General features: G+C 36.3%; 1 long non-coding RNA gene and 2 pseudogenes across 1 annotated transcript; 1 reads left to right on the forward strand and 2 right to left on the reverse strand.

Annotated features, from left to right (window-relative positions):
• Positions 1–172: 172 nt before the first annotated feature.
• LOC120194671 lies at positions 173–12,734 on the reverse strand. Its single transcript, XR_005522996.1, has 3 exons — positions 12,724–12,734; positions 10,373–10,374; positions 173–324 (listed from the first exon to the last, which is right to left on the reverse strand). It is a non-coding gene; the product is annotated as an uncharacterized LOC120194671 (long non-coding RNA).
• On the reverse strand, positions 312–1,740 carry LOC120194669 (annotated as a pseudogene).
• LOC120194667 lies at positions 9,643–18,297 on the forward strand (annotated as a pseudogene).
• The last annotated feature ends 2,070 nt before the right edge of the window (positions 18,298–20,367 follow it).

A 20,367-nucleotide genomic window follows, 5' to 3' on the forward strand; every position in this document is an offset into this window, starting at 1 on the left:
ATAAAATTAAACCAAAAAATGAGGGGGGGGATTCATCGAATGCAAAAGGATAGAAGGAAAAAAGAAGAGCTTACTCACAGATTGTTGGACCATTACAATTGCAAAGAACCTAAGGTTAGAGAGAAATTTATTGAGCAGAGAATAGGAAGTACAACCTAAAATGATATGATTAAACAGATTTTAGGTAGAAAGTGTCGATCACAACTCATTACAAACTCAATGCTATATCATCTTATTGTCGATGTTATTTCGACAAAGCAACATACAGTTTATAGCATTCAAGCTCGTATTAGTATATCCCATCAACAAATTAAAGCTAGTGATCTTAAATACAATACCATTACAAAGCCCAAGGAGAAGAGAGCATCTCCATATTTAGTACCTCAGTTGCCATTGAGGGTCACCACCACTCGACGAGCTGTTGGAGCATCACGATGCTCACAAAGCCAAATCCCTAAAGCATAACAGACCAAAAAATTGGACAATTTTGTTAAGAGGGGAAATTGGAAAGCAAATTCAAACAAGATGTAACCCAAGTTTTAGCAGTCTCGGAGCAAATTAATCAAAGGGCATTCAGAGCAAGAGATGCAATGCATGAGAAGTGAGAACATCCAAGTTCTCAATGCTTATAAAGATCATATTCACAGTTGGATATGATCATTGTCAACATTTTGCTGAACATGATGTACCTGCCAAGTTCCCATGTTAAGTTTTCCATCTGTAATAGGAACCCTGTAGAATAATAACATAAAGATTGGGTGAATATGAAGTAATTCAAAGAACAAAAAATGGAATCTTTATCAAACTGAAATGTACTTACGTTAGGGCGCAGCCAAACATTGATGATTTGATGTGGGCGGGCATGCCATCAGGGCCTGAAAAGATTAAAATGAAACTTAAATATGAAGAAACTGACATGGAAGGGAAGAAGCAGGAGCAGGGTTCAAGTTATATCATTAGAGTATAGCTGAAAGAGCAAGGAGTCTAGATTTGTAAATATGAACTGAAAAAAACCTTCAAGCGTATGCTTCCAAGGCGCAGACCTTTCCTGCAAAACGAAGATCAAAGCTTCAAGCACCATTTAAAAGAAGAAGAAAAAAAACTAAGCATTCTGCTATCCCCATACCTCTGGAACTATTTTATTGAGGAAGGTCTCGGTGTCCTCACGAACATCCGAGTCATAATTCTCATTGATGGTAAGAGAAGCACTTGTGTGTTGCACTGGAATTGTGAAATCGAAAATATGTAAATATATAGTATAAAAATAATAATCATTATGCAGAGGGAGAGAAATAGACACACTCACGGAATAGATGAGCAAGGCCACACTTAAATTCTGACAAATCGGGTCTAATTTCCTTCAATATCTGATTACCAAAAGCAAGGTTAAAGGTAAACGAAATGGAATTATTGGCAGGCAAAAAGGAGCAGGCATGTTGGTTACCTGGGACGTAACGAGATGGCAGCCTCGCCGATGGGAAGAGTAATGGTCTTCTGAGCCCATTTAGGGCCGGGAACGGTGGCAGCCATGGGATTGGAATCGACGGAGGATGCGTTGTATTGTGCTTTTACACACGCAGGATTCGATGAAAACAGTGATGAGCTTTGCATCAGCATCTTTTAGATCCTCACTCAAAGTTGTAACCCAACCTGCTTATTTCAGATGGCTCGGCTACTAGCTATTGAGCTGAAGAAGCCCATAACCGGAGCAGAGTATTTCCAACGGACTTTTCTGTACTCCACAAATGTTTTTTTTTGCCCCCAATACCCCTTGTTGATCAATTATTTAGGGTTTTGGGCCTCAGCTTTTATTTTGAAAAATATGGTAATTGCTACCGTGCACATGGAACTCATTACATCGAAGTGATGAGTTTATTTAAAAACTAATTTTTAAAGTATAAAATAAAAATAAAATTTATAAATTAAAAAAAATAGATGAAACTCGTCACCTCGAGGTGAGAAGTTCATTCAAATTAAAAAAAAACTAGTTGTTTTGTAGTCGTTGGTCAACGGGCAGACAAGGAAACGATCAACAATGGTCACTTGGAACTCGTCACTTCGAGGTGAAGAGTTCTGTCAGATAATTTTTTAAAAAAAAATAGAATTAAAAGAAAAATGAATTTATTTATATTTTAAAAAATACAAAGTAAATAAATAATCAAAAAAATAAATTGTCTACAGAAAAACTACAAAGAAAAATTTATCTATATTTTCTAAGTTATTGACGATGTCGAGGAGTGGTCGAATGATAATGGCACGAGGCTCGTCGAGTACGACGTGGTCGTAGGCCTTGATCGTCGAGGAAATGTACTTAACACGTTTTGCGATATACCTTCGAAAAACGGTGATGGACTTATAGTATTTGACGCTATCATTGCCGTAACTAATTTGAATTGGTTGTTACTTTGTTAACCATAAAGTATATGATCCTACCCGCAACCGCATGTTCTGTCGAAGACGCTTGAGTGTAATGCGGTGCATCCCATTAACCTCCAAACCAATTCGGTTGAGTCTCGACTAAGTATAAAATAGAGGATAAAAACTGAAACTAGTCTGAGATGCATAATAGTACTTTTCAGCTGTAGATGTTGAAGCGGAAGAAGACGACAATGATGTTTTATTCTTAGACTTGGCGTATGTGGCCTGATGATGTTACGATTCTCCCATCTTTTTTCGGTGTCGTTATATATAGTTTCACATTTGCTTTGCAATTTTGGAGATAGGGAGAATAGTCGAAATCTAAGTCCAAGGTGTAATGTCGTGACACGTGGGAGTGATAATTCATATTGATTCCATAAGTCGATATAGTAAGCGTGCCTCACCTACCAATTTTTGTTATGTTTCCCATGCGTATCGATTGTATGGAGTGCATCTATATCAACCATTTGCATAGGAATTAGCTGGTGCGATGCAAATTGTCGCATCACTCTATCAGCGGCGTGCCACTCAACAATCGAATGTAATAACAACATCACAACACATCATAAGTAGGATCCCTAAAAAATACTTTGGCAGTAACTGGTTGATCCCATCGTCAACATAAGGAAGCCAAGTTAACTGTAAATATTAAATATAAATGTTAGTATATATAAAGTTAAAAAGATTCAAACAAATAATAAAAAACTATATGTCATACCACATATTGACCGGCAATGTCGATCCTCATCCGTATATCTCGTGTAGTGGCACCAGCTAACTTCGTTTGGATATTTTATGACGCTATTTGAAATATTGAAAAAAAATATATTATAAACAAATAAAAAATAATTAAATTTATGAAATTAAAAAAATGGTTAAATAATTACCTTGCAGCCAACGGAAACTCGATCGGGGCTGATGTAATTAGCATAAAAACGAGAATTGATACCAAGCCCACAATTGTAACAGTATCAGACAACCTGCTACATTGGCTTTTTAATCTGGCTGGACAATTGCAGCCTTGCAAAGCTCCCAGTACATAAATGCTATAATAGTCGAGCCCCAACTGGTATTACGACACACACCGAAGTCTTGTAAATATTTCAGACACTTAATGTGCACCAAATTATCAAATTTGTCTGGTAATAATACCATCTGATCACTTGGAGAAGAAATTTTTGGGACGCAAAAATAACCTCCTCCTCGATAGACTCGGTCGTTAATTGAAATTCTTATTCCAACCATGTTATATGTACCCTATAGCCCTCGATGACGTCGGATGGTGGCCATTTTCCAAAAACTTCTTATAATAACTTAATAGGGTCGTAAATGTTATGGCTCACCACATGGGCTTCATTCACAGGAACGTTGAGTTAGTAAGTGACATATTCCAAAGTAATCGTCGCTTCACTACTCAGGGAAATGAACATGTGTGTCTCGGGCCTCTAACGTTTGATTAGAGCCTCAATCAACATTAGATACAACTTGAAGCCACATATAAAATATAACCGAAAATAAACCAGATTGTTGCAGATATATCAGCATCCGTTATGCAACTCTTTATATGTCATCCTCCGCTTATGAATATTTCATTCATCGTCTGACCTACGTTGGATCGACGAAACATGGACGTTATCCAAGCACAACATGTAACACCTCAGATCTCGGGTTAGGACTTTTGGGCCATCCCGGGTTGGGCCTTGAATTAATTCCTTAGTTTAAAAGAAGTTTTGATCCAAATTGAGATGGATTTGGGCTTGTGTCAAGCCCAATGAAGAGTAAAAAGGGTATTTTAGTTGCATCCCAAAAGTATAGGGAGGGATCAAAAGGTAATTAGACCAAATTTTAAAGGAAAAACTTAAGAGCCCTTAATTGTGGTGATCTCACGTTGTCTCCCTCTCTTTTTCTCAACTTTTCCTTGTATTCTTCTCCCAAACTCTCTCATTCATCTTCTTCATTTTCTTTTGAGCAACCAAGCTAAAAGAATGAACTTTAGTTTACTCCCATCACTTCTTAACGAGCCAAGGTAAGCAACAAATTACTCTTATCTTAAGCTTCAATTCAAGCTCCCAAATACAAGGTTTGGCCATAATTTTTGAAAATGGGTTTAAGGAGGGTTTAGGAAACCTTTGGGTTTCAATTCGAGTTTTAAGAAATTTATACCTTTATAAGTTTTTTCATACCTTTATAAGTAACCATTGCATTTGTCTTGTTTAGAAAAAGAGGTTGGAGAAAGCTCCAAAGCTAAGGGAAAGAAAAATTCACTTTGGGTTAAGCCCTTGACATCTTCTGCAACTTAGGCACACATGTAACTTGTCTCTAACTCACCTATACCATGTGTAGCTCATTTATATGAAATTTGGTAGGTTGCATAAGCTTAAAGCTTGTTCATTGTAGTTTGTATCGCTTGTGTGTTTTCACTATGTTAAGGATCTCTTTTTGACCCTTAAAATCAAATAAAACACTTATTCATCAGTTGGGGACCTCAATGAGGTGTTTGGAAATAAAAATATATGATTTTCATGCTCAAAACAAAGCATCCAACAACGACGGTATCAATACTGTATATTGCATGAACAATATCGATATTGGTCATAAGTCAAGCATAAATTAGGCAGATTTATAAGTATAGTATTGATACTCATTAATTGAGTATCGATACTCATTAATTGAATATCGATACCAGGGCAAGAGTATAAATATTCCCCATAGGGGTAACGATACTGGGAATTTTTTAAATATCGAACCTAAAATTGGTACCGATACTCGCCTAAGTATCGATACTCAACCCAGAGTATCGACACTGTCTTAACCCAACAACCACGTCAGACAGGGGGTATCGATATCAATAGATGGGTATCGATATCAATGGTTTGGTATCGTTACTGAAGGGTTAGTATCGATAGATTTTGATAAATAATTTAAGGGATAAGGGATCAGAACCGAGGTACGCTAAATACTCAGAACAACAATAAATAAGACTTCAAGCGATGACAACAATTAATATTAGAACAGCAAAAATAATAACAACTAGGGTTAAATAAAACAAGCCTTGTTTGACGCTCGGGAAACAGTCAGGACACCCGAGTTTTTCCTAGAATGAATACGTCAGTCAGTGGATCCAAGTCAGTTTCACGACACTTCAGCAGTCGACTGGGCGCCAGATACCCCAAGACTCAACGGAGTGGTTGATGGGTGTAAGTTTTCGATGACAGTATTGTGGATTCCCACCTGGTGGGCTAGAGGGGTGTAAGCTCCAAGATGACAAAATCATTCCGCCACACCATGATGTCTGGCATAGCTTAGCATATTAGGTTTCATTGTCTTATGTCTTTGCATGTTATCAACCTGTACCGATAGTCAACTCTTTAAATGGATACATATAGCATAACACAGTTATTAGTGAGACACTTAGCTCGTAAGCTTAGCGTTCGTAATGTGTTTTCGTGCGCAAGTTCCTAGGGGTAGATCGTAGGGAGTTATCATCAAAAAAATTTCCAGTGCAACAGACCAAATCAACAGAGACTATCAGAGTATACTCGAGTCTTCTTTAGAGGGCATGTACTATTTATGGACTTTTTTGTATAATTGGTTGTGTCTTTGATTTGTACTGTTACTATATTTCTTTTGGATATATTTTGGGGAAGTCTCATCGATTTCTAAACCATATTATTATCACGTTTATTTTAAATTGCTATGGATGATTTAACTTTTCAGTGATTTACAAACATTTTTTAAAAGAAAAATTTTGGGTCACTACTTCGGTAGTCACGTGTAACATTGTAATACATTGATATTCGGGTCAAACTGGATTAGAGTGTTACACAACATATATTTTGGGTTGCCAATTTTTGAGATTTTTATACAACGTATGATTTGATTTTCAATTTTTTTGATTCAGGATTTTGTGAAAAACCAAAACCTTAAACCCCTAATTACAACCTCACCCTTAACCACTATAAACGATTAGAAATTTTAAACCTCGAGGTGACAAGGTCTATCATTTTCTTTAAATCTATAATTTTTACTTTCTTAATTTTTAAATGAATGTCACCTCGACGTGATGAGTCTATTAATGACAATAAAATAATAGCTCACGTGAGGCCCACTACTTGGGGACAATAAAAATAATATGGACATATGATAATCAACTTGGCTGAGGCTATCAATTCGACCTTAAAATGGGGCGCCATTTTCCAATAACAATTTTGGTTAAAATGACGTATTTTTGTTTGGGAGCACTTTTTGCTAAGCTTGGGGGACAAACTCAAACTTGGATGCAAAACGACTATGTTTATCATCCAAGATTAGTTGTAGATCTACAAAAAAGGATCGTTGCATCAAATAGAATGTCTATAACAAGCTTCTTTTGAACACATGAATTATTTCATGTCACAGAAATGTCACGCCCTCTTCAAGGGATTGAAGCTAACTCGTTCAAAGTTAATCTACAAGACATGTGGTGTGACTGTGAGCTTTTTCAAGCTCTGAAGTATTCATGATCTCATGTCATAGCAGCTTGCTCTTATACCCTTCAAGATTATAACCGTTTTGTGTATACTTACAACTGTATTTAAGGTATATGAATTTGAGTTCCCCTGATAGGTAATGAGAAAGACTCAAATGAGGTTCATAATTGGCTTTTGATTGTACCATATCTGCCCTTACTGAGGGAGGCATGTCGTCCAAAATCCACTCGAGTTCATTATGATATTGATATTCGAGAGACGTCCAAAGAAAACAAAAGATGTGGGCATTATAAAAACCTATGCCACAATAGAAAAAAATATCATCACGTAACCGTTAAGCATCACAATATAATTGTAGTTTTTGAAATCTCAGTTTGTGTTATTTGATTTTTGTTTACTTTCAATTAATGTCATTTGAGCATCGATAAGTAATGGGCTACTCAAGTGAAAATTAAATAAAAACATTACAAACTAAATAGTAAAAACAATTAAAATAGCTAAATAGAAACATTAAATACAAACGTTAAAATTTTAACAATTAAATAATAACAACATTTAAAAAACAAAATAAATAAGAAGTCCATTATTCAATACATTTGCTGATAAACAAAGAAAATTAGATAAAAACATTACAAATTAAACAAGTCTATCAATGTATGCGTCTTGAATGTGTTCGATAGGGCGACAACTGTCTATTTCGATGAGAGTTTCTTCGTATAACTTGCTCTTCCTCTTCACTCTCATCAACATCATCACAGTAGTAGCAACTATATTTTGTTGATAAAGGAAAGATGATGATGTAGCACCGCCATAGAATAAGAACCCTGGAGGTGTATGACTAACCATCCCACTGCTCATAGAAAAATGTAAAAACTACGAAAACTTTGACATCGATGATTACGATCTATACTGAGTTGGATGTGTTTGTGTCTCTGGTGAATCAACACCCACCAAATAAGCAACGTATGAAGTCCACGCTAGATCTATAAGCATGCTACTATAATATCTGTCAGGAGGTGTCATAAAACCCTGCGATTGTGGCATTTGAACCAATTGTGATGGTATTTGAACCGGCTACAGTGCCATCTAAAACGACTACGGTGCCATCTGAAACAATTGCATTGCCATGAGAATAGACGATGTACCCATTTATAGTAGCGGGCTGAGAATGTAAATCGGTGTAGATAGTAGATGTTGTGATGGTTTCGGTGTTACAGCTGAGGATGAGTCGAAAGTGTATGTTTTCCTTCAATGAGTCAGGGGACGATGATGCTGAGACGGTGAACACTTTTCTCGACGTTGATGAATGCTCCCGTCTCGTGCTTCTTCGGAAAGTATAAATGACTTCCCGTTCTTGTTGAACCACTCATAATAGTCACCCAAAATCGAATAATGATCCACATAAATCGGCTCATTAGGGGGAATGAGTCCACTTCGATCCTCCTAGATCATTATCCACTCGCTATGCTTCAGCAGCCAGTTGACATCTTTTTTGCCTCGTCTATCGACATTATGCATATTGTTGAGATTCTTAGGTTCTTCATTAATGTGTTGTACGAACCCAAATTGGCATCAATAGGATGTCACTCGACAATAGCATAATATATCACAGGGACCACTGCTGTCCATACATCTAATGAGTCACTAAAGTGAGGTGGGATACAAAGCCTCATTTCTTGAGTATAATAAGAAGCATATTCAAACTAAAACAAATATATATAATTCTTATCAAAATAATATTTTAATTATATAAAGATAATTAAAGGTAAATAATAAAATTTAAATACATACATATGTATCAGCCTTCTAATAAATGAGTAGCCAAATTTCTTCTAATTGATCTGATATATCACGATGATTTTTCCTTGTACATGATCATCTATTAAATTTTAAAAAATTATTCATTATATATTCAAAATTTATTTATATATGAACTCAATATTGAAATTACCTCAATAATAACAGAAAGACTAACGAGTTATTCACGACTGGATATAAAAAGGGCATGCGATACCACACCCACTATTAGAGAAGAATGAGACATTCATCGATAGTATTTTTTTCAATAATCAGTTGTTCGACACATATCTCTATACAAAGATGCCAAAATTGTAGAGTCCCAACTAAGTCCTTCGGCAACGTGAAAATCATCGAGGTGACGCAACCACATACAATGAATTTGGTTACGAGATTTATCGGACATCAAGATCCCTCCTATAAGTTGTAATATGCAAGCTCGGAAAAACATTTTAGCATGTTTCTCGGAATAATCTTCACTTAAATGTTGAAAATTTGTAGCTAACCATGATAACGATATTCGACCACCGTTAAAATTAGACGGGATACTTCCAAGATACTCCTCGCACAAGGAATGCAAATTAGCATCTGCCACACCAGAAATAACAACTCCATCTACCATAAGTCTCGAATGTATGGAAACATCCTCCAGCGTAATAGTGCACTCTCCGCACAGAAGATGGAATGTGTGTATCTTTGGTCTCCACTTCTCAATCAGTATAGAAATAATATTGATTTCAATGATACAGTGCCCTTTATATTTCGCTATGTAACTGAATTCAACCTCAACTAAATATGGTTATAGTGCCCTTCATTTTTTGCTATGTAACTGAATTCAACCTCAACTAAATATGATTAGACACGACTCGATATCTCTAAATTACCTTACGAATAACTGGACCAAAATCAAGCCAAACAAAATACCCCGACCAAGCCTCTCTCCAAGAAAATAGATTTAGGAATAGCGATATGAAACAGATTATAGATACTAGAAACTCACTGAAATCATAAATGAATGATAGTTCTACAGTAGCAGTGGGCTCTTGCCTCTCAATCTCCAAGCCATTGAGCATTGGCTTAAGGCCAGTCCCTATCTGTTTGCGCGGGAGGAGGATGAGGTGTTTGATGATTGAGCCGGAGGTTGAGCTAGCCGCGTCGGAAGCCCAATCCACCTATCGTCGCCTCATTCTAATTCTTCATGCCAAGAGTTCTTGGCAACATCCGACTTTACGAGGTTTGCTTCTTCTTTTTTCAAAGAATCTCTTCCGCTTACATTCTGACCTGTTGTTTTTATTTATACCATATCTTGCTATCTTAATTTTCGTAATTGGTGAATGCCACAATTTGGCAAACCCCAACCCCATCAGATCACGATCGTCCACTCAATAAATTCGGGTGAGCTAATCAGTGGCGGTTTCTCAAAAGCTCCAAAGAATGGGTTGGATCCCTCAGCTTATTTTATTCAGGTTAGCTAGCTTCTCTTCTCTTAGTATCATATTTTGAAAACCTTAATATCGATGTTTTGAAGATAAAAAAAGAATTCAGTCTGTTAATTCATGTTGCTCCAGCGATGCCGTGCGGACCTGAGAAACACTTAAAATCATGCAAGAGCAGGTGCGTGGTTTTCTGGAAGCAGAGGTCCATTTTATTCCTAGCTTTTTTTCCATTGCAACCATGGATGGACATACTGCTGAACACCTCCAACGAACTATCTATCAGTATTCAAGTGATGAAATACTTACCATCATGTCAGTGTCTCTTTGCTGTCTACTTTGATTATTCCTTTGCTGTCTTTATTTTATTTCAATATGTTATTCTGGTTCAAGCTTTAGGTTTCTACTATCTAATTGAAACCTGATTAGTATGATTGTGTGTTTGTTTCCCGAGAAAATTTCTATTTGTAATTTATCACGAATTCACACTAAATTTGTTATACAGGTGCATGGGGCATAATAGGGGATGGGAAGAGGCGGCCTCCATGTTTGCCGGTGCATCCATAGAGCTCAAGCCTTGCAATGATGCTTTGCTTGAAGCTCCTGGAAAATCTTGGGAAGAGGTTCGATTTCCTTTCATAAAATATTTTCATGTTGTATCTGTGCCATTTTTGCCTTATATTGTATGGAAGTAGGTATAAAATATAATCTTTATAAGCTAAGCATATGCTAAATCCAACCACCCCGATACTTCATTACAATATGTTTTACTTTTATCTGCAAGAACTGTTCTTTCTGAGTGGTGCTAAGTTGGAGTTGTGAACTATTCTCATAAGCTATAAATCATATTCTAGTTTATATTTCAAGGTGTTCTCATAGAATCTGTAGATTTAACGGTATAGTATATTGAAATCTTGTTTGAGAACAGGATAAGTTATAGATGAGGCTCATGCAAGCTTTCTATCGTATGCTTTTTTAAACAACAAAAACATGTAGTTGGACATTTCTGATCTTGTTACCTAATTGCATGAAATAAGGCCTGATGTGATCCGATTCAGCGTCAAAAATGGACTTGCATCTCCAACATTTCACAATAACCAAAGGGGGATTTTCTTCAACTTAATCTTTCTTTATACTATAGTTATGGCAATAGCTTACATACATTATATTTATAGTTATGATGATGATATTATGAATGTATGAAGTTATTGTTATGAACCATATATTTTATATATTTATATTTTATATTACTTAGCTTATAAAAGCTTTCTTTTATAGGTACATGTTCGGCCACATGTTGGGAGCTGATTTAAAGCTAGCATGGGAGTCAATGAGCTAGGAAAACTTCCATAAGATGACTCGGGAGATCATGAAGAACAAAAGATGAAAAGTTGTCAGCTGACCTCCGAGCTCATAGCTCACTTGAGCTGGACTTTTGAGCTAGCTAGAGACTTCTTTTCAGCTGGAGAGTTGCACCATCATCTTCACTACATAGAGCACTATAAATATGGTCTAGGTCAAATTTTGTGAATTCGTACCTTTTCGCGAAGAGTTTCCAATCCGAGAAGTGCCCTTTCACAAGGAGTTGTCCTAAGACTCATTGACATGTATTGCATCTATGGCCAGCTCATCTTCAGCTCAAACACATGGGAAGTAGCTCAAATGATGAAAGGTTGCCTTCCACAAATGTGACCTTTCATAAATAGTTGTTTCCCCATTGATGCCATATCACCTAGATGCAAGTTTGATGCCAAGTCATGCCTAAGTTGCTGCTCAAATTCACGCAAAGAAGAAGCCACACCATAAACCCCTATGCCACCCATGTGAGTGCCTCATGAAAAGCCCACACATGTGCCATGCATGTGGATGAAATGGGAGCCAAAATGAAGAGGCTTCTAACCATTCGACCAAAGCATCATCTTGTTTCAAATTGGCGCCAAGATGAAAGAGACAAGGGAACCATTCGGCCAAAGACATCTCCCCTCATCCAAGCATCATTTATTTTCGTTTTAAGACATGTACTTTGCCGAAAAGGCATATATCTATTCGGCCAAGCCTTTACAAATCTATAAATAGGCTTTGGAATTCATTTGTAAAGAGAACCTTTTTGATAATTAAAAAAATCCTTTGTGAGATTATTCTCTCTTCAAGTTCTTTTTAGAACTATATCGATTAAGCAAGCCTTTCTAAAGCTTGTGGCGTCATTCCATCATCTTGATACTTCTGGTTCCTATCTCCTATAGATAGAGGGTCAAAGTCCTTAATACCATCCCTTATAACGACTTATAAGAAACTGGTCTTTGCTCCTTTATAGCATTGGTTCCTTCTTAGTCTTATAAGATAATATCTATTCATTACCACCTTCCATCATCACTTTCACGCCAACTCTATCAATATTCCATTACTATTTCCATCACCATCTTCCATCACCATTATCACGCCTATATCATCACCATAGTCCATCACCATTATCACGCCTATATCATCACCATATTCCATCACCATATCACGCCTATATTATCACCAACTTCTAAATTTCCATTTCTTCATCTTTGAATTATCCTTCATCCTCAACAAGGCATTCGTCCATCACCACCATTGGAGACCGAATCCATCATCACTTGAAGGATCATTCTACAACACTTCCGCAGCCCTTCTTTGATAACTATTCTATCCATTTCAATTCTTTCCATTTTCTTTCTTAATTACTCATTTACTTAACCAATCATTCTTCTTTTGTGCATATTACTTTCAATTCAAGGTGTAGCATTTGGTGTCTCTCCTAGATCGGGAAATAACAAGGTTGCCATCTTCTCCATTATTGAAGAAGCCTGGTTAGCCTTACATCAAGCGGTAATCAGAGCTTTGGTGGATTGACATTCAAAGTGCTACAACAAAAAAAAGCAACGAGAAAGAAGAAAAGAAAAAGAAAAGACTCCTACAACAAAATTGGAGTGCAAAAGAAAGAAAAGAAAAGAAGAAAATCAAAAGCAAAGAAAAAGTAAAGAAAGTTGCAAATACACTCAAAGAGAAGCATATTACAATCTGCCCCAACAACAAACTTGACGGTGGTATCCTTGTTGTTTCTTGTGAAGGAAGATAGTAAGTGTTGCAACTTGAGTTGTAAGTTATCTTCTTTTTTTATCATTTCATTTCTTTATTCTTTCATCTTTTCTTATTTCATTACAATATCTTTTTCTAAACCTTTTTCTATACTACCCTTATCATAACCATTTTCTATTCCTAACCATTCTAAACCGACGCACAAATTAAAGAAACTTGCTTAATCTTGAGTTAGTTCGTAAAAAGGACCCACAAGAGAGAATCGAGCGGTAAAAGGCAAACGAGAGGGTGAGATCATAAGGGGGATCAAGAAAAAGCCAAGGAACATATCCCCGAGTGCAAACACAAACGTGAGTGGAGTGCAATCTGAAATTTTCTTTGGAGTGATCAAATGAGGTTTTGTGAGTGTGCTGGTATAGTTTTCAATTCATTTTATTTGCACTAACCATGTCTCAAAGCCCCAGAGAAAATGCAGGAACACCAAACTTACAAATACAGGCACTCATTGGCGAAATGATGAGAATGTTTCGTGAAGAGTTTGATGCTCTTCATGAAAAGATAGATCAGGGCCAGGATCTACCACCAGGCCGTAATAATAGAGTTCCTAAAAGACAACAACCCCTCCAGAAGAAGAAGTTCAAGAAAATTTTGACGAGGGAGAACAAGTAGCATTCCAAGTCCCTAGACGTGCCATTGTTGATGATAATCTGAGTAATATCAAGATCAAAATTCCTCAATTTCAAGGGAAACTGATCCTGAAGCTTATCTCGAATGGGAAATCAAAGTGGAACATGTTTTTAGTTGCCACAACTATTCCTAAATGAAGAAAGTGAGATTGGCAACCATGGAGTTCATAGACTATGCTTTAATATGGTGGGATCAACTTACTTTGAACCGAAGGAGGAATGGAGAACGACCGGTCTTAACTTGGCTTGAAATGAAAGGTATTATGCGGAAATGATTCATTCCTGTTCACTATCATCGTGACTTGTTTCAAAAGTTACGGAATCTGAAACAAGGCCATAGGAGTGAGGAGGACTATTATAAAGAGATGGAAGTGGCAATGATCCGAGTCAACATTGAGGAGGATCGTGAAGCAACTATGGCGAGATTCCTTGCCGGACTTAATCCCGAAATTGCCAATACCTTGGAATTGTATCATTACATCGAAATGGATGAGATGGTGCAAATGGCAATGAAAATTGAAAGGCAACTAAAGAGGAGACACACAACTCGCAATATTGCACCTACATCATCCAAATGGAGTCTAAACAACATCAAAAAGCTAACTCCTCCTCTTGTCAAAGAACAAGCCGAATCTTCAAAGAATCAGCAAGCAAACAAAGACTTCAACCGAGGAAAGCAAACTACTGAATGTTCAAGAGACATTAGATGCTTTAAATGTCTTGGGATGGGCCACATATCTACACAATGCCTAACCGGAACACTATGCTTTTACTTGGAAATGGCGAAATAGAATCTGAATCAGAGGAAGAACAAGAGGCACCTATTGAAGTCAATGAAGAAATCACTCTTGCAGATCCCGTTGAACAAGGAGAAGCTTTGGTAATTATAAGAAGTTTGAATCTTCAAGTTGCGGAAGACAATGCACAGTGAGAAAACATATTCCATACCCGATGCCATATGAATGAGAAGGTATGCTTTGTTATTATAGATAGTGGAAGTTGTACTAATGTGGCCAGTACAATAATGGTGGAAAAACTTGGTTTGAAAATAATGAAGCACCCGAATCCATATAAGTTGCAGTGGCTCAATGAACGAGGAGAACTCAACGTTAGCAAACATGTGATAATTCCTTTTTCCATTGGCAAATACAAAGATGAGTTTATGTGTGATGTTGTCCCTATGCACGTTAGCCATCTACTTCTTGGGAGGCCATGGCAATACGACAAAAGGACTATTCATGATTGTTTTACCAATCAATACTCGTTCAGCCATAAAGGGAAGAAGATTATCCTTACTCCTTTAACGCCTAAACAAGTCTAGAATGATCAAGCCAAAATGAAGCATAATGTTGAGGCTATAAGGAAAGGAAAGGCAACAACCATGGATGAAATTGATCCAAGAACAAGTGCTTATTCCTCAAAGTGCTTGATTCGAGAATGCCTATTGACAAAATGCAAGGTTAAAGATGATTATTCTAACTTTGAAAATGTAGATTGTTTCTTTGACTTGCAGGTTGTATCAAGAGACACCATTTGCCAAAAGGAATGTTTAGGAGAAGTGACCTTTGGGAATACAAAAGATATGTCCATTGAGCAACGAAAGAACACCATTTTTCATTCAAAGGACGTGTCTTTAGAAGAACCAATGGACGTGACTTATGAGGATTCCATGATCATGCCTATTGGAGCATTAAGAGACACCACTTTTGGGATATCAAGGGACCTAAACATTCAAAGCAAAATTACATGGGCATATCTCATTCAAGAGCCTAAAGAAGGAATCCTAATTTCTGACGAAACAGCAACTATGGAATGGAGGAACGTTGAAAAGAAACCACCCTTCGATTTGAGGACAAATCGCTTTAAAGAATGGGGGATGATGTGATCCGATTCAGCGTCAAAAATGGACTTGCATCTCCAACCCTTCACAATAATCAAAGGGGGATTTTCTTCAACTTAATCTTTCTTTATACCATAGGTATGACAATAGCTTACATACATTATATTTATAGTTATGATGATGATATTATGAATGTATGAAGTTATTGTTATGAACCACATATTTATATATTTATATTACTTAGCTTATAAAAGCTTTCTTTTGTAGGTACATGTTCGGCCACATGTTGGGAGCTGATTTAAAGCTAGCATGGGAGTCAATGAGCTAGGAAAACTTCCATAAGATGACTCGGGAGATCATGAAGAACAAATGATGAAAAGTTATCAGCTGACCTCCGAGCTCATAGCTCACTTGAGCTGGACTTTTGAGCTAGCTAGAGACTTCTTTTCAGCTGGAGAGTTGCACCATCATCTTCACCACATAGAGCACTACAAATATGGTCTAGGTCGAATTTTGTGAATTCGTACCTTTTCGCGAAGAGTTTCCAATCCGAGAAGTGCCCTTTCATAAGGAACTGTCTTAAGACTCATTGACATGTATTGCATCTATGGCCAGCTCATCTTCAGCTCAAACACATGGGAAGTAGCTCAAATGATGAAAGGTTGCCTTCCACAAATGTGACCTTTCATAAATAGTTGCTGCCCCATTGATGCCATGTCACCTAGATGCAAGTTTGATGCCAAGTCATGCCTAAGTTGCTGCTCAAATTCACGCCAAGAAGAAGCCACACCATAAGCCCCTATGCCACCCATGTGAGTGCCTCATGAACAGCCAAGCCTTTACAAATCTATAAATAGGCTTTAAGACATGTACTTTGCCGAAAAGGCATATATCTATTCGGCCAAGCCTTTACAAATCTATAAATAGGCTTTGGCATTCATTTGTAAAGAGAACCTTTTTGATAATTAAAAAATCCTTTGTGAGATTATTCTCTCTTCAAGTTCTTTTTAGAACTATATTGATTAAGCAAGCCTTTCTAAAGCTTGTGGCGTCATTCATTCACCTTGATACTTCTGTATCTCCTATAGATAGAGGGTCAAAGTCCTTATACCATCCCTTATAACGACTTATAAGAAACGGGTCTTTGCTCCTTTATAGCATTGGTTCCTTCTTAGTCTTATAAGATACTATGTATTCATTACCACCTTCCATCATCACTTTCACGCCAACTCCATCAACATTCCATTACTATTTCCATCACCATTATCATGCCTATATCATCACCATAGTCCATCACCATTATCACGCCTATATCATCACCATATTCCATCACCATATCACGCCTATATTATCACTAACTTCTAAATTTCCATTTCTTCATCTTTGAATTATCCTTCATCCTCAACAAGGCATTCGTCCATCACCACCATTGGAGACCGAATCCATCATCACTTGAAGGATCATTCTACAACACTTCCGTAACCCTTCTTTGATAACTATTCTATCCACTTCAATTCTTTCCATTTCCTTTCTTAATTACTCATTTACTTAACCAATCATTCTTCTTTTGTGTAGATTACTTTCAATTCAGGTTTAGCATTTGGTGTCTCTCCTAGATCGGGAAATAACAAGGTTGCCATCTTCTCCATTATTGAAGAAGTCTGGTTAGCCTTACATCAAGGCCTATGTTGCTTGCACTCTGTGAATGTAGGATATGTACATTCTAACGTGAGTATGCATGTGTGACCAACATAAAATCAGACTATTCAAGGGTTCGTGTAGAGACCTACAGGGTGTACATTCAATACACTTTCAAAGTATATTCACTTGGAAGTATAACTGTATAAGCATCTGTGAAACCTATTGTGAAACTTTTGAAAACATTTATTTGATGGATAAACAATGCTACCTTGGAAATTAGGGAACAATATCATAAGCCATTAGTAGACAGATGGGAGAAGTGGATCAACCATGTTTAGGACTGGATTAAATGATATCCTTCTAAACAAGTATAATTAAGCTTATGAGGTTCAACGCCCGTTGCTTTTGCTTCTGGTGTGCATAGATTTGAGACCACCTTTGTTTTGGAGTTTTTTTATGCACCTATGTTGATGCCCTTGTGATAGATTCATAAATGAAAACTGATGTATTAACATGGCATGTCTTAATAGAATTGGTGCCGTGTAAAAGGAGAATTTGGTGGCTGAATTCTATAGCAATGACAACGGATTTATGGTATTTATTATGTCTGATCCCCTGCCGATATTTCTTTTTAATTAAAGAAACTCAATGTATTGAAAGTTGTGGTTAAATCTTAATGCTCTTTTTGGAGAGGTACAGAGATAATATGCAAAAACTTGACCGGTGCTGCTTAATCACCATAATTTTTTTTTCAGATTTGAGATTGTAGATGTTTTGGGTTATAACTTTTGAAGGGGTGAATCATTACTGAACCTAGTGTCTTACCTTTTCAGGCATTTGCTGTAGCAGGATATGGTGGTTGGAAGCTTCAAGGCTTAGTGACACCCAGTAGTAACCTGTAGAGCATAGACATTCCTAAAGTTTTGAACAAATCTAATCCCCCCTCCCCTCTCTAAATAGAAAGAAGACATTAACCAGAGAAAGAGTTGCTATATGGTGTAAACCAGGTTCCAGTCCCTACAGATCTTTGTTATTTTCACTTTGCAGGTAGCAGCTGTTGAAATCTACCTTGATCAAAACATGGCAATTCCAGTTGTATGTGGAATATTTGGGTGGCTATTTGGAGACGGTTTTTTTGTAGCTTCATTATGTTCCACTCACGAACACCCAAAGTGTGATGAAACCGCTTATGTGAACAAATTACTGGAATGTTACAAGAGTTTTGACCGTGTATAAAGGTAATTCTACTCGGAAGGGGTTGGATTCAATTACTCTACGCATTAGATCATTTCTTGTTTTAAGGTTCGGTTTGTTCCGAGCCAAATGACCCTGGGTTTTCTTTGCCTTAATTGGACCATATGGAAAACTGATAAACTTCATGAAAACATAGGATAGGAAGTTAGCTAGTCCTGTAAACGAATCGAACGCACACGAACATATGTATGTTCATGTTCGTTCATTTAATAAATAAACGAATACGAACATAAATGAATAATTTTTTTTGTTCATGTTTGTTCATTAAGGAATATAGCTTGTTCATGTTCGTTCATTTAAATAATAAACGAACATAAACGAACACGATCGAACGAACATAAACGAACAGTACAAACACAAAAAAAAAAACTTACTCGAACACAAAAAATGAATGTAAAAAAAAAGTTAAACAACAAGAATAACAAATTCATTAATATAACCTGCAACTTTAGAGTTAATTTGTTCGAATACGATAAAACATACATAAATCATAAATAAGCTATATGAACATAATAAAGTCTTAAAGTTAATTTGTTCAACAAAATAATCTTCTTGAAATCCAAACAACTTTAATAATCTTTGTAACATATTCAACTTGCCCTCTGTCCGAACATAAATGAATATGTAATCGAACGTTCACGAACGTAAATGAACGAACGAGCCATTTGTTCATGTTCGTTCATTTAATAAATAAACGAACAAAAACGAACTTTCCGCCACAACTTTTCATGAACAATTCGCTTAACATTCAATTCATTTACAAGCCTAAAGTTAGCCAAAATAGTGCGAAGTTTCAATCTGGGCAGCAAACTGTTCATAAGAATTAGGCTCCACTCAACTCTAAAGGTAGAAAGAAATCAAAAAGTAGAAACAGCTATGTCCCATATGCCGTGTGTTATGGGTTTACTTTCACCTTGCCTTCGCAAGAGGCAATTTGGTGGATGCATAGTAACAATTGCTATTTGTTTGATTTTGAGGAATATTTCAAGTAGGATGCCTCGTTGTCACCCTCTTATCCTACTTTAATGATATAATATGAGATGAATTTTTATCATATTTTTTTGAATTAATCATTGGTATTTGATCTATTGATCGATTAATCTATATTGGGTACTGCAGAAGCAAGGACGATCCTCCCAACCCAGTTTGCTCCATTCGCAAACGTTAGGATTCGAACTCTTGACCTTACTTAAGGGACCTAGTGTCTTATCCCACTAGACCAATTGGTTGTTGGTTATTTTTTAATTTTTTTAATTGTATTGTCTTTTAAAAATCTATATTTATCAAACAATTCACTTATATCAAATTCTTAAATTTAAGATTTTATAATTTAAATTTGGTATTTAAGTTTAATAGATAGCACCTTATTTGGAATTTACTCTTATTTGATCCTTTGATTTAAAAGTTCTTTTTTATCTAATACTATTTATTTATTTTTTGATTAAGTTAAATTGATTACAAAGTATTAAATACTCATAGTCTTTTGATAATGTTTAATAATTTATAGTTTCTACGTGGTTTTAAGATTTGTTTGACTCGTATATATTTAATCAAGTCAGATAGATTTTATCAAATTGATTCATAATGTTTTATTATTATTATTTTATACAGATAAGAAGTAAGGATTGTTGACTGTTTCAATTAGATATATATTTTGTGGCTCCACCCTCAACGATTAGATGATATTTGTCATATATTTCGGGTAGATTAACGTTAGAGTTTTAGTCATCAAACCAATTCAATTAAAACTTTTAAATTTAAAAATT

The sequence above is a fragment of the Hibiscus syriacus genome, unplaced genomic scaffold, assembly GCF_006381635.1.
Source record: "Hibiscus syriacus cultivar Baekdansim isolate YM2019G1 unplaced genomic scaffold, ASM638163v2 tig00117000_pilon, whole genome shotgun sequence".
Taxonomy (NCBI): Eukaryota; Viridiplantae; Streptophyta; class Magnoliopsida; order Malvales; family Malvaceae; genus Hibiscus; species Hibiscus syriacus.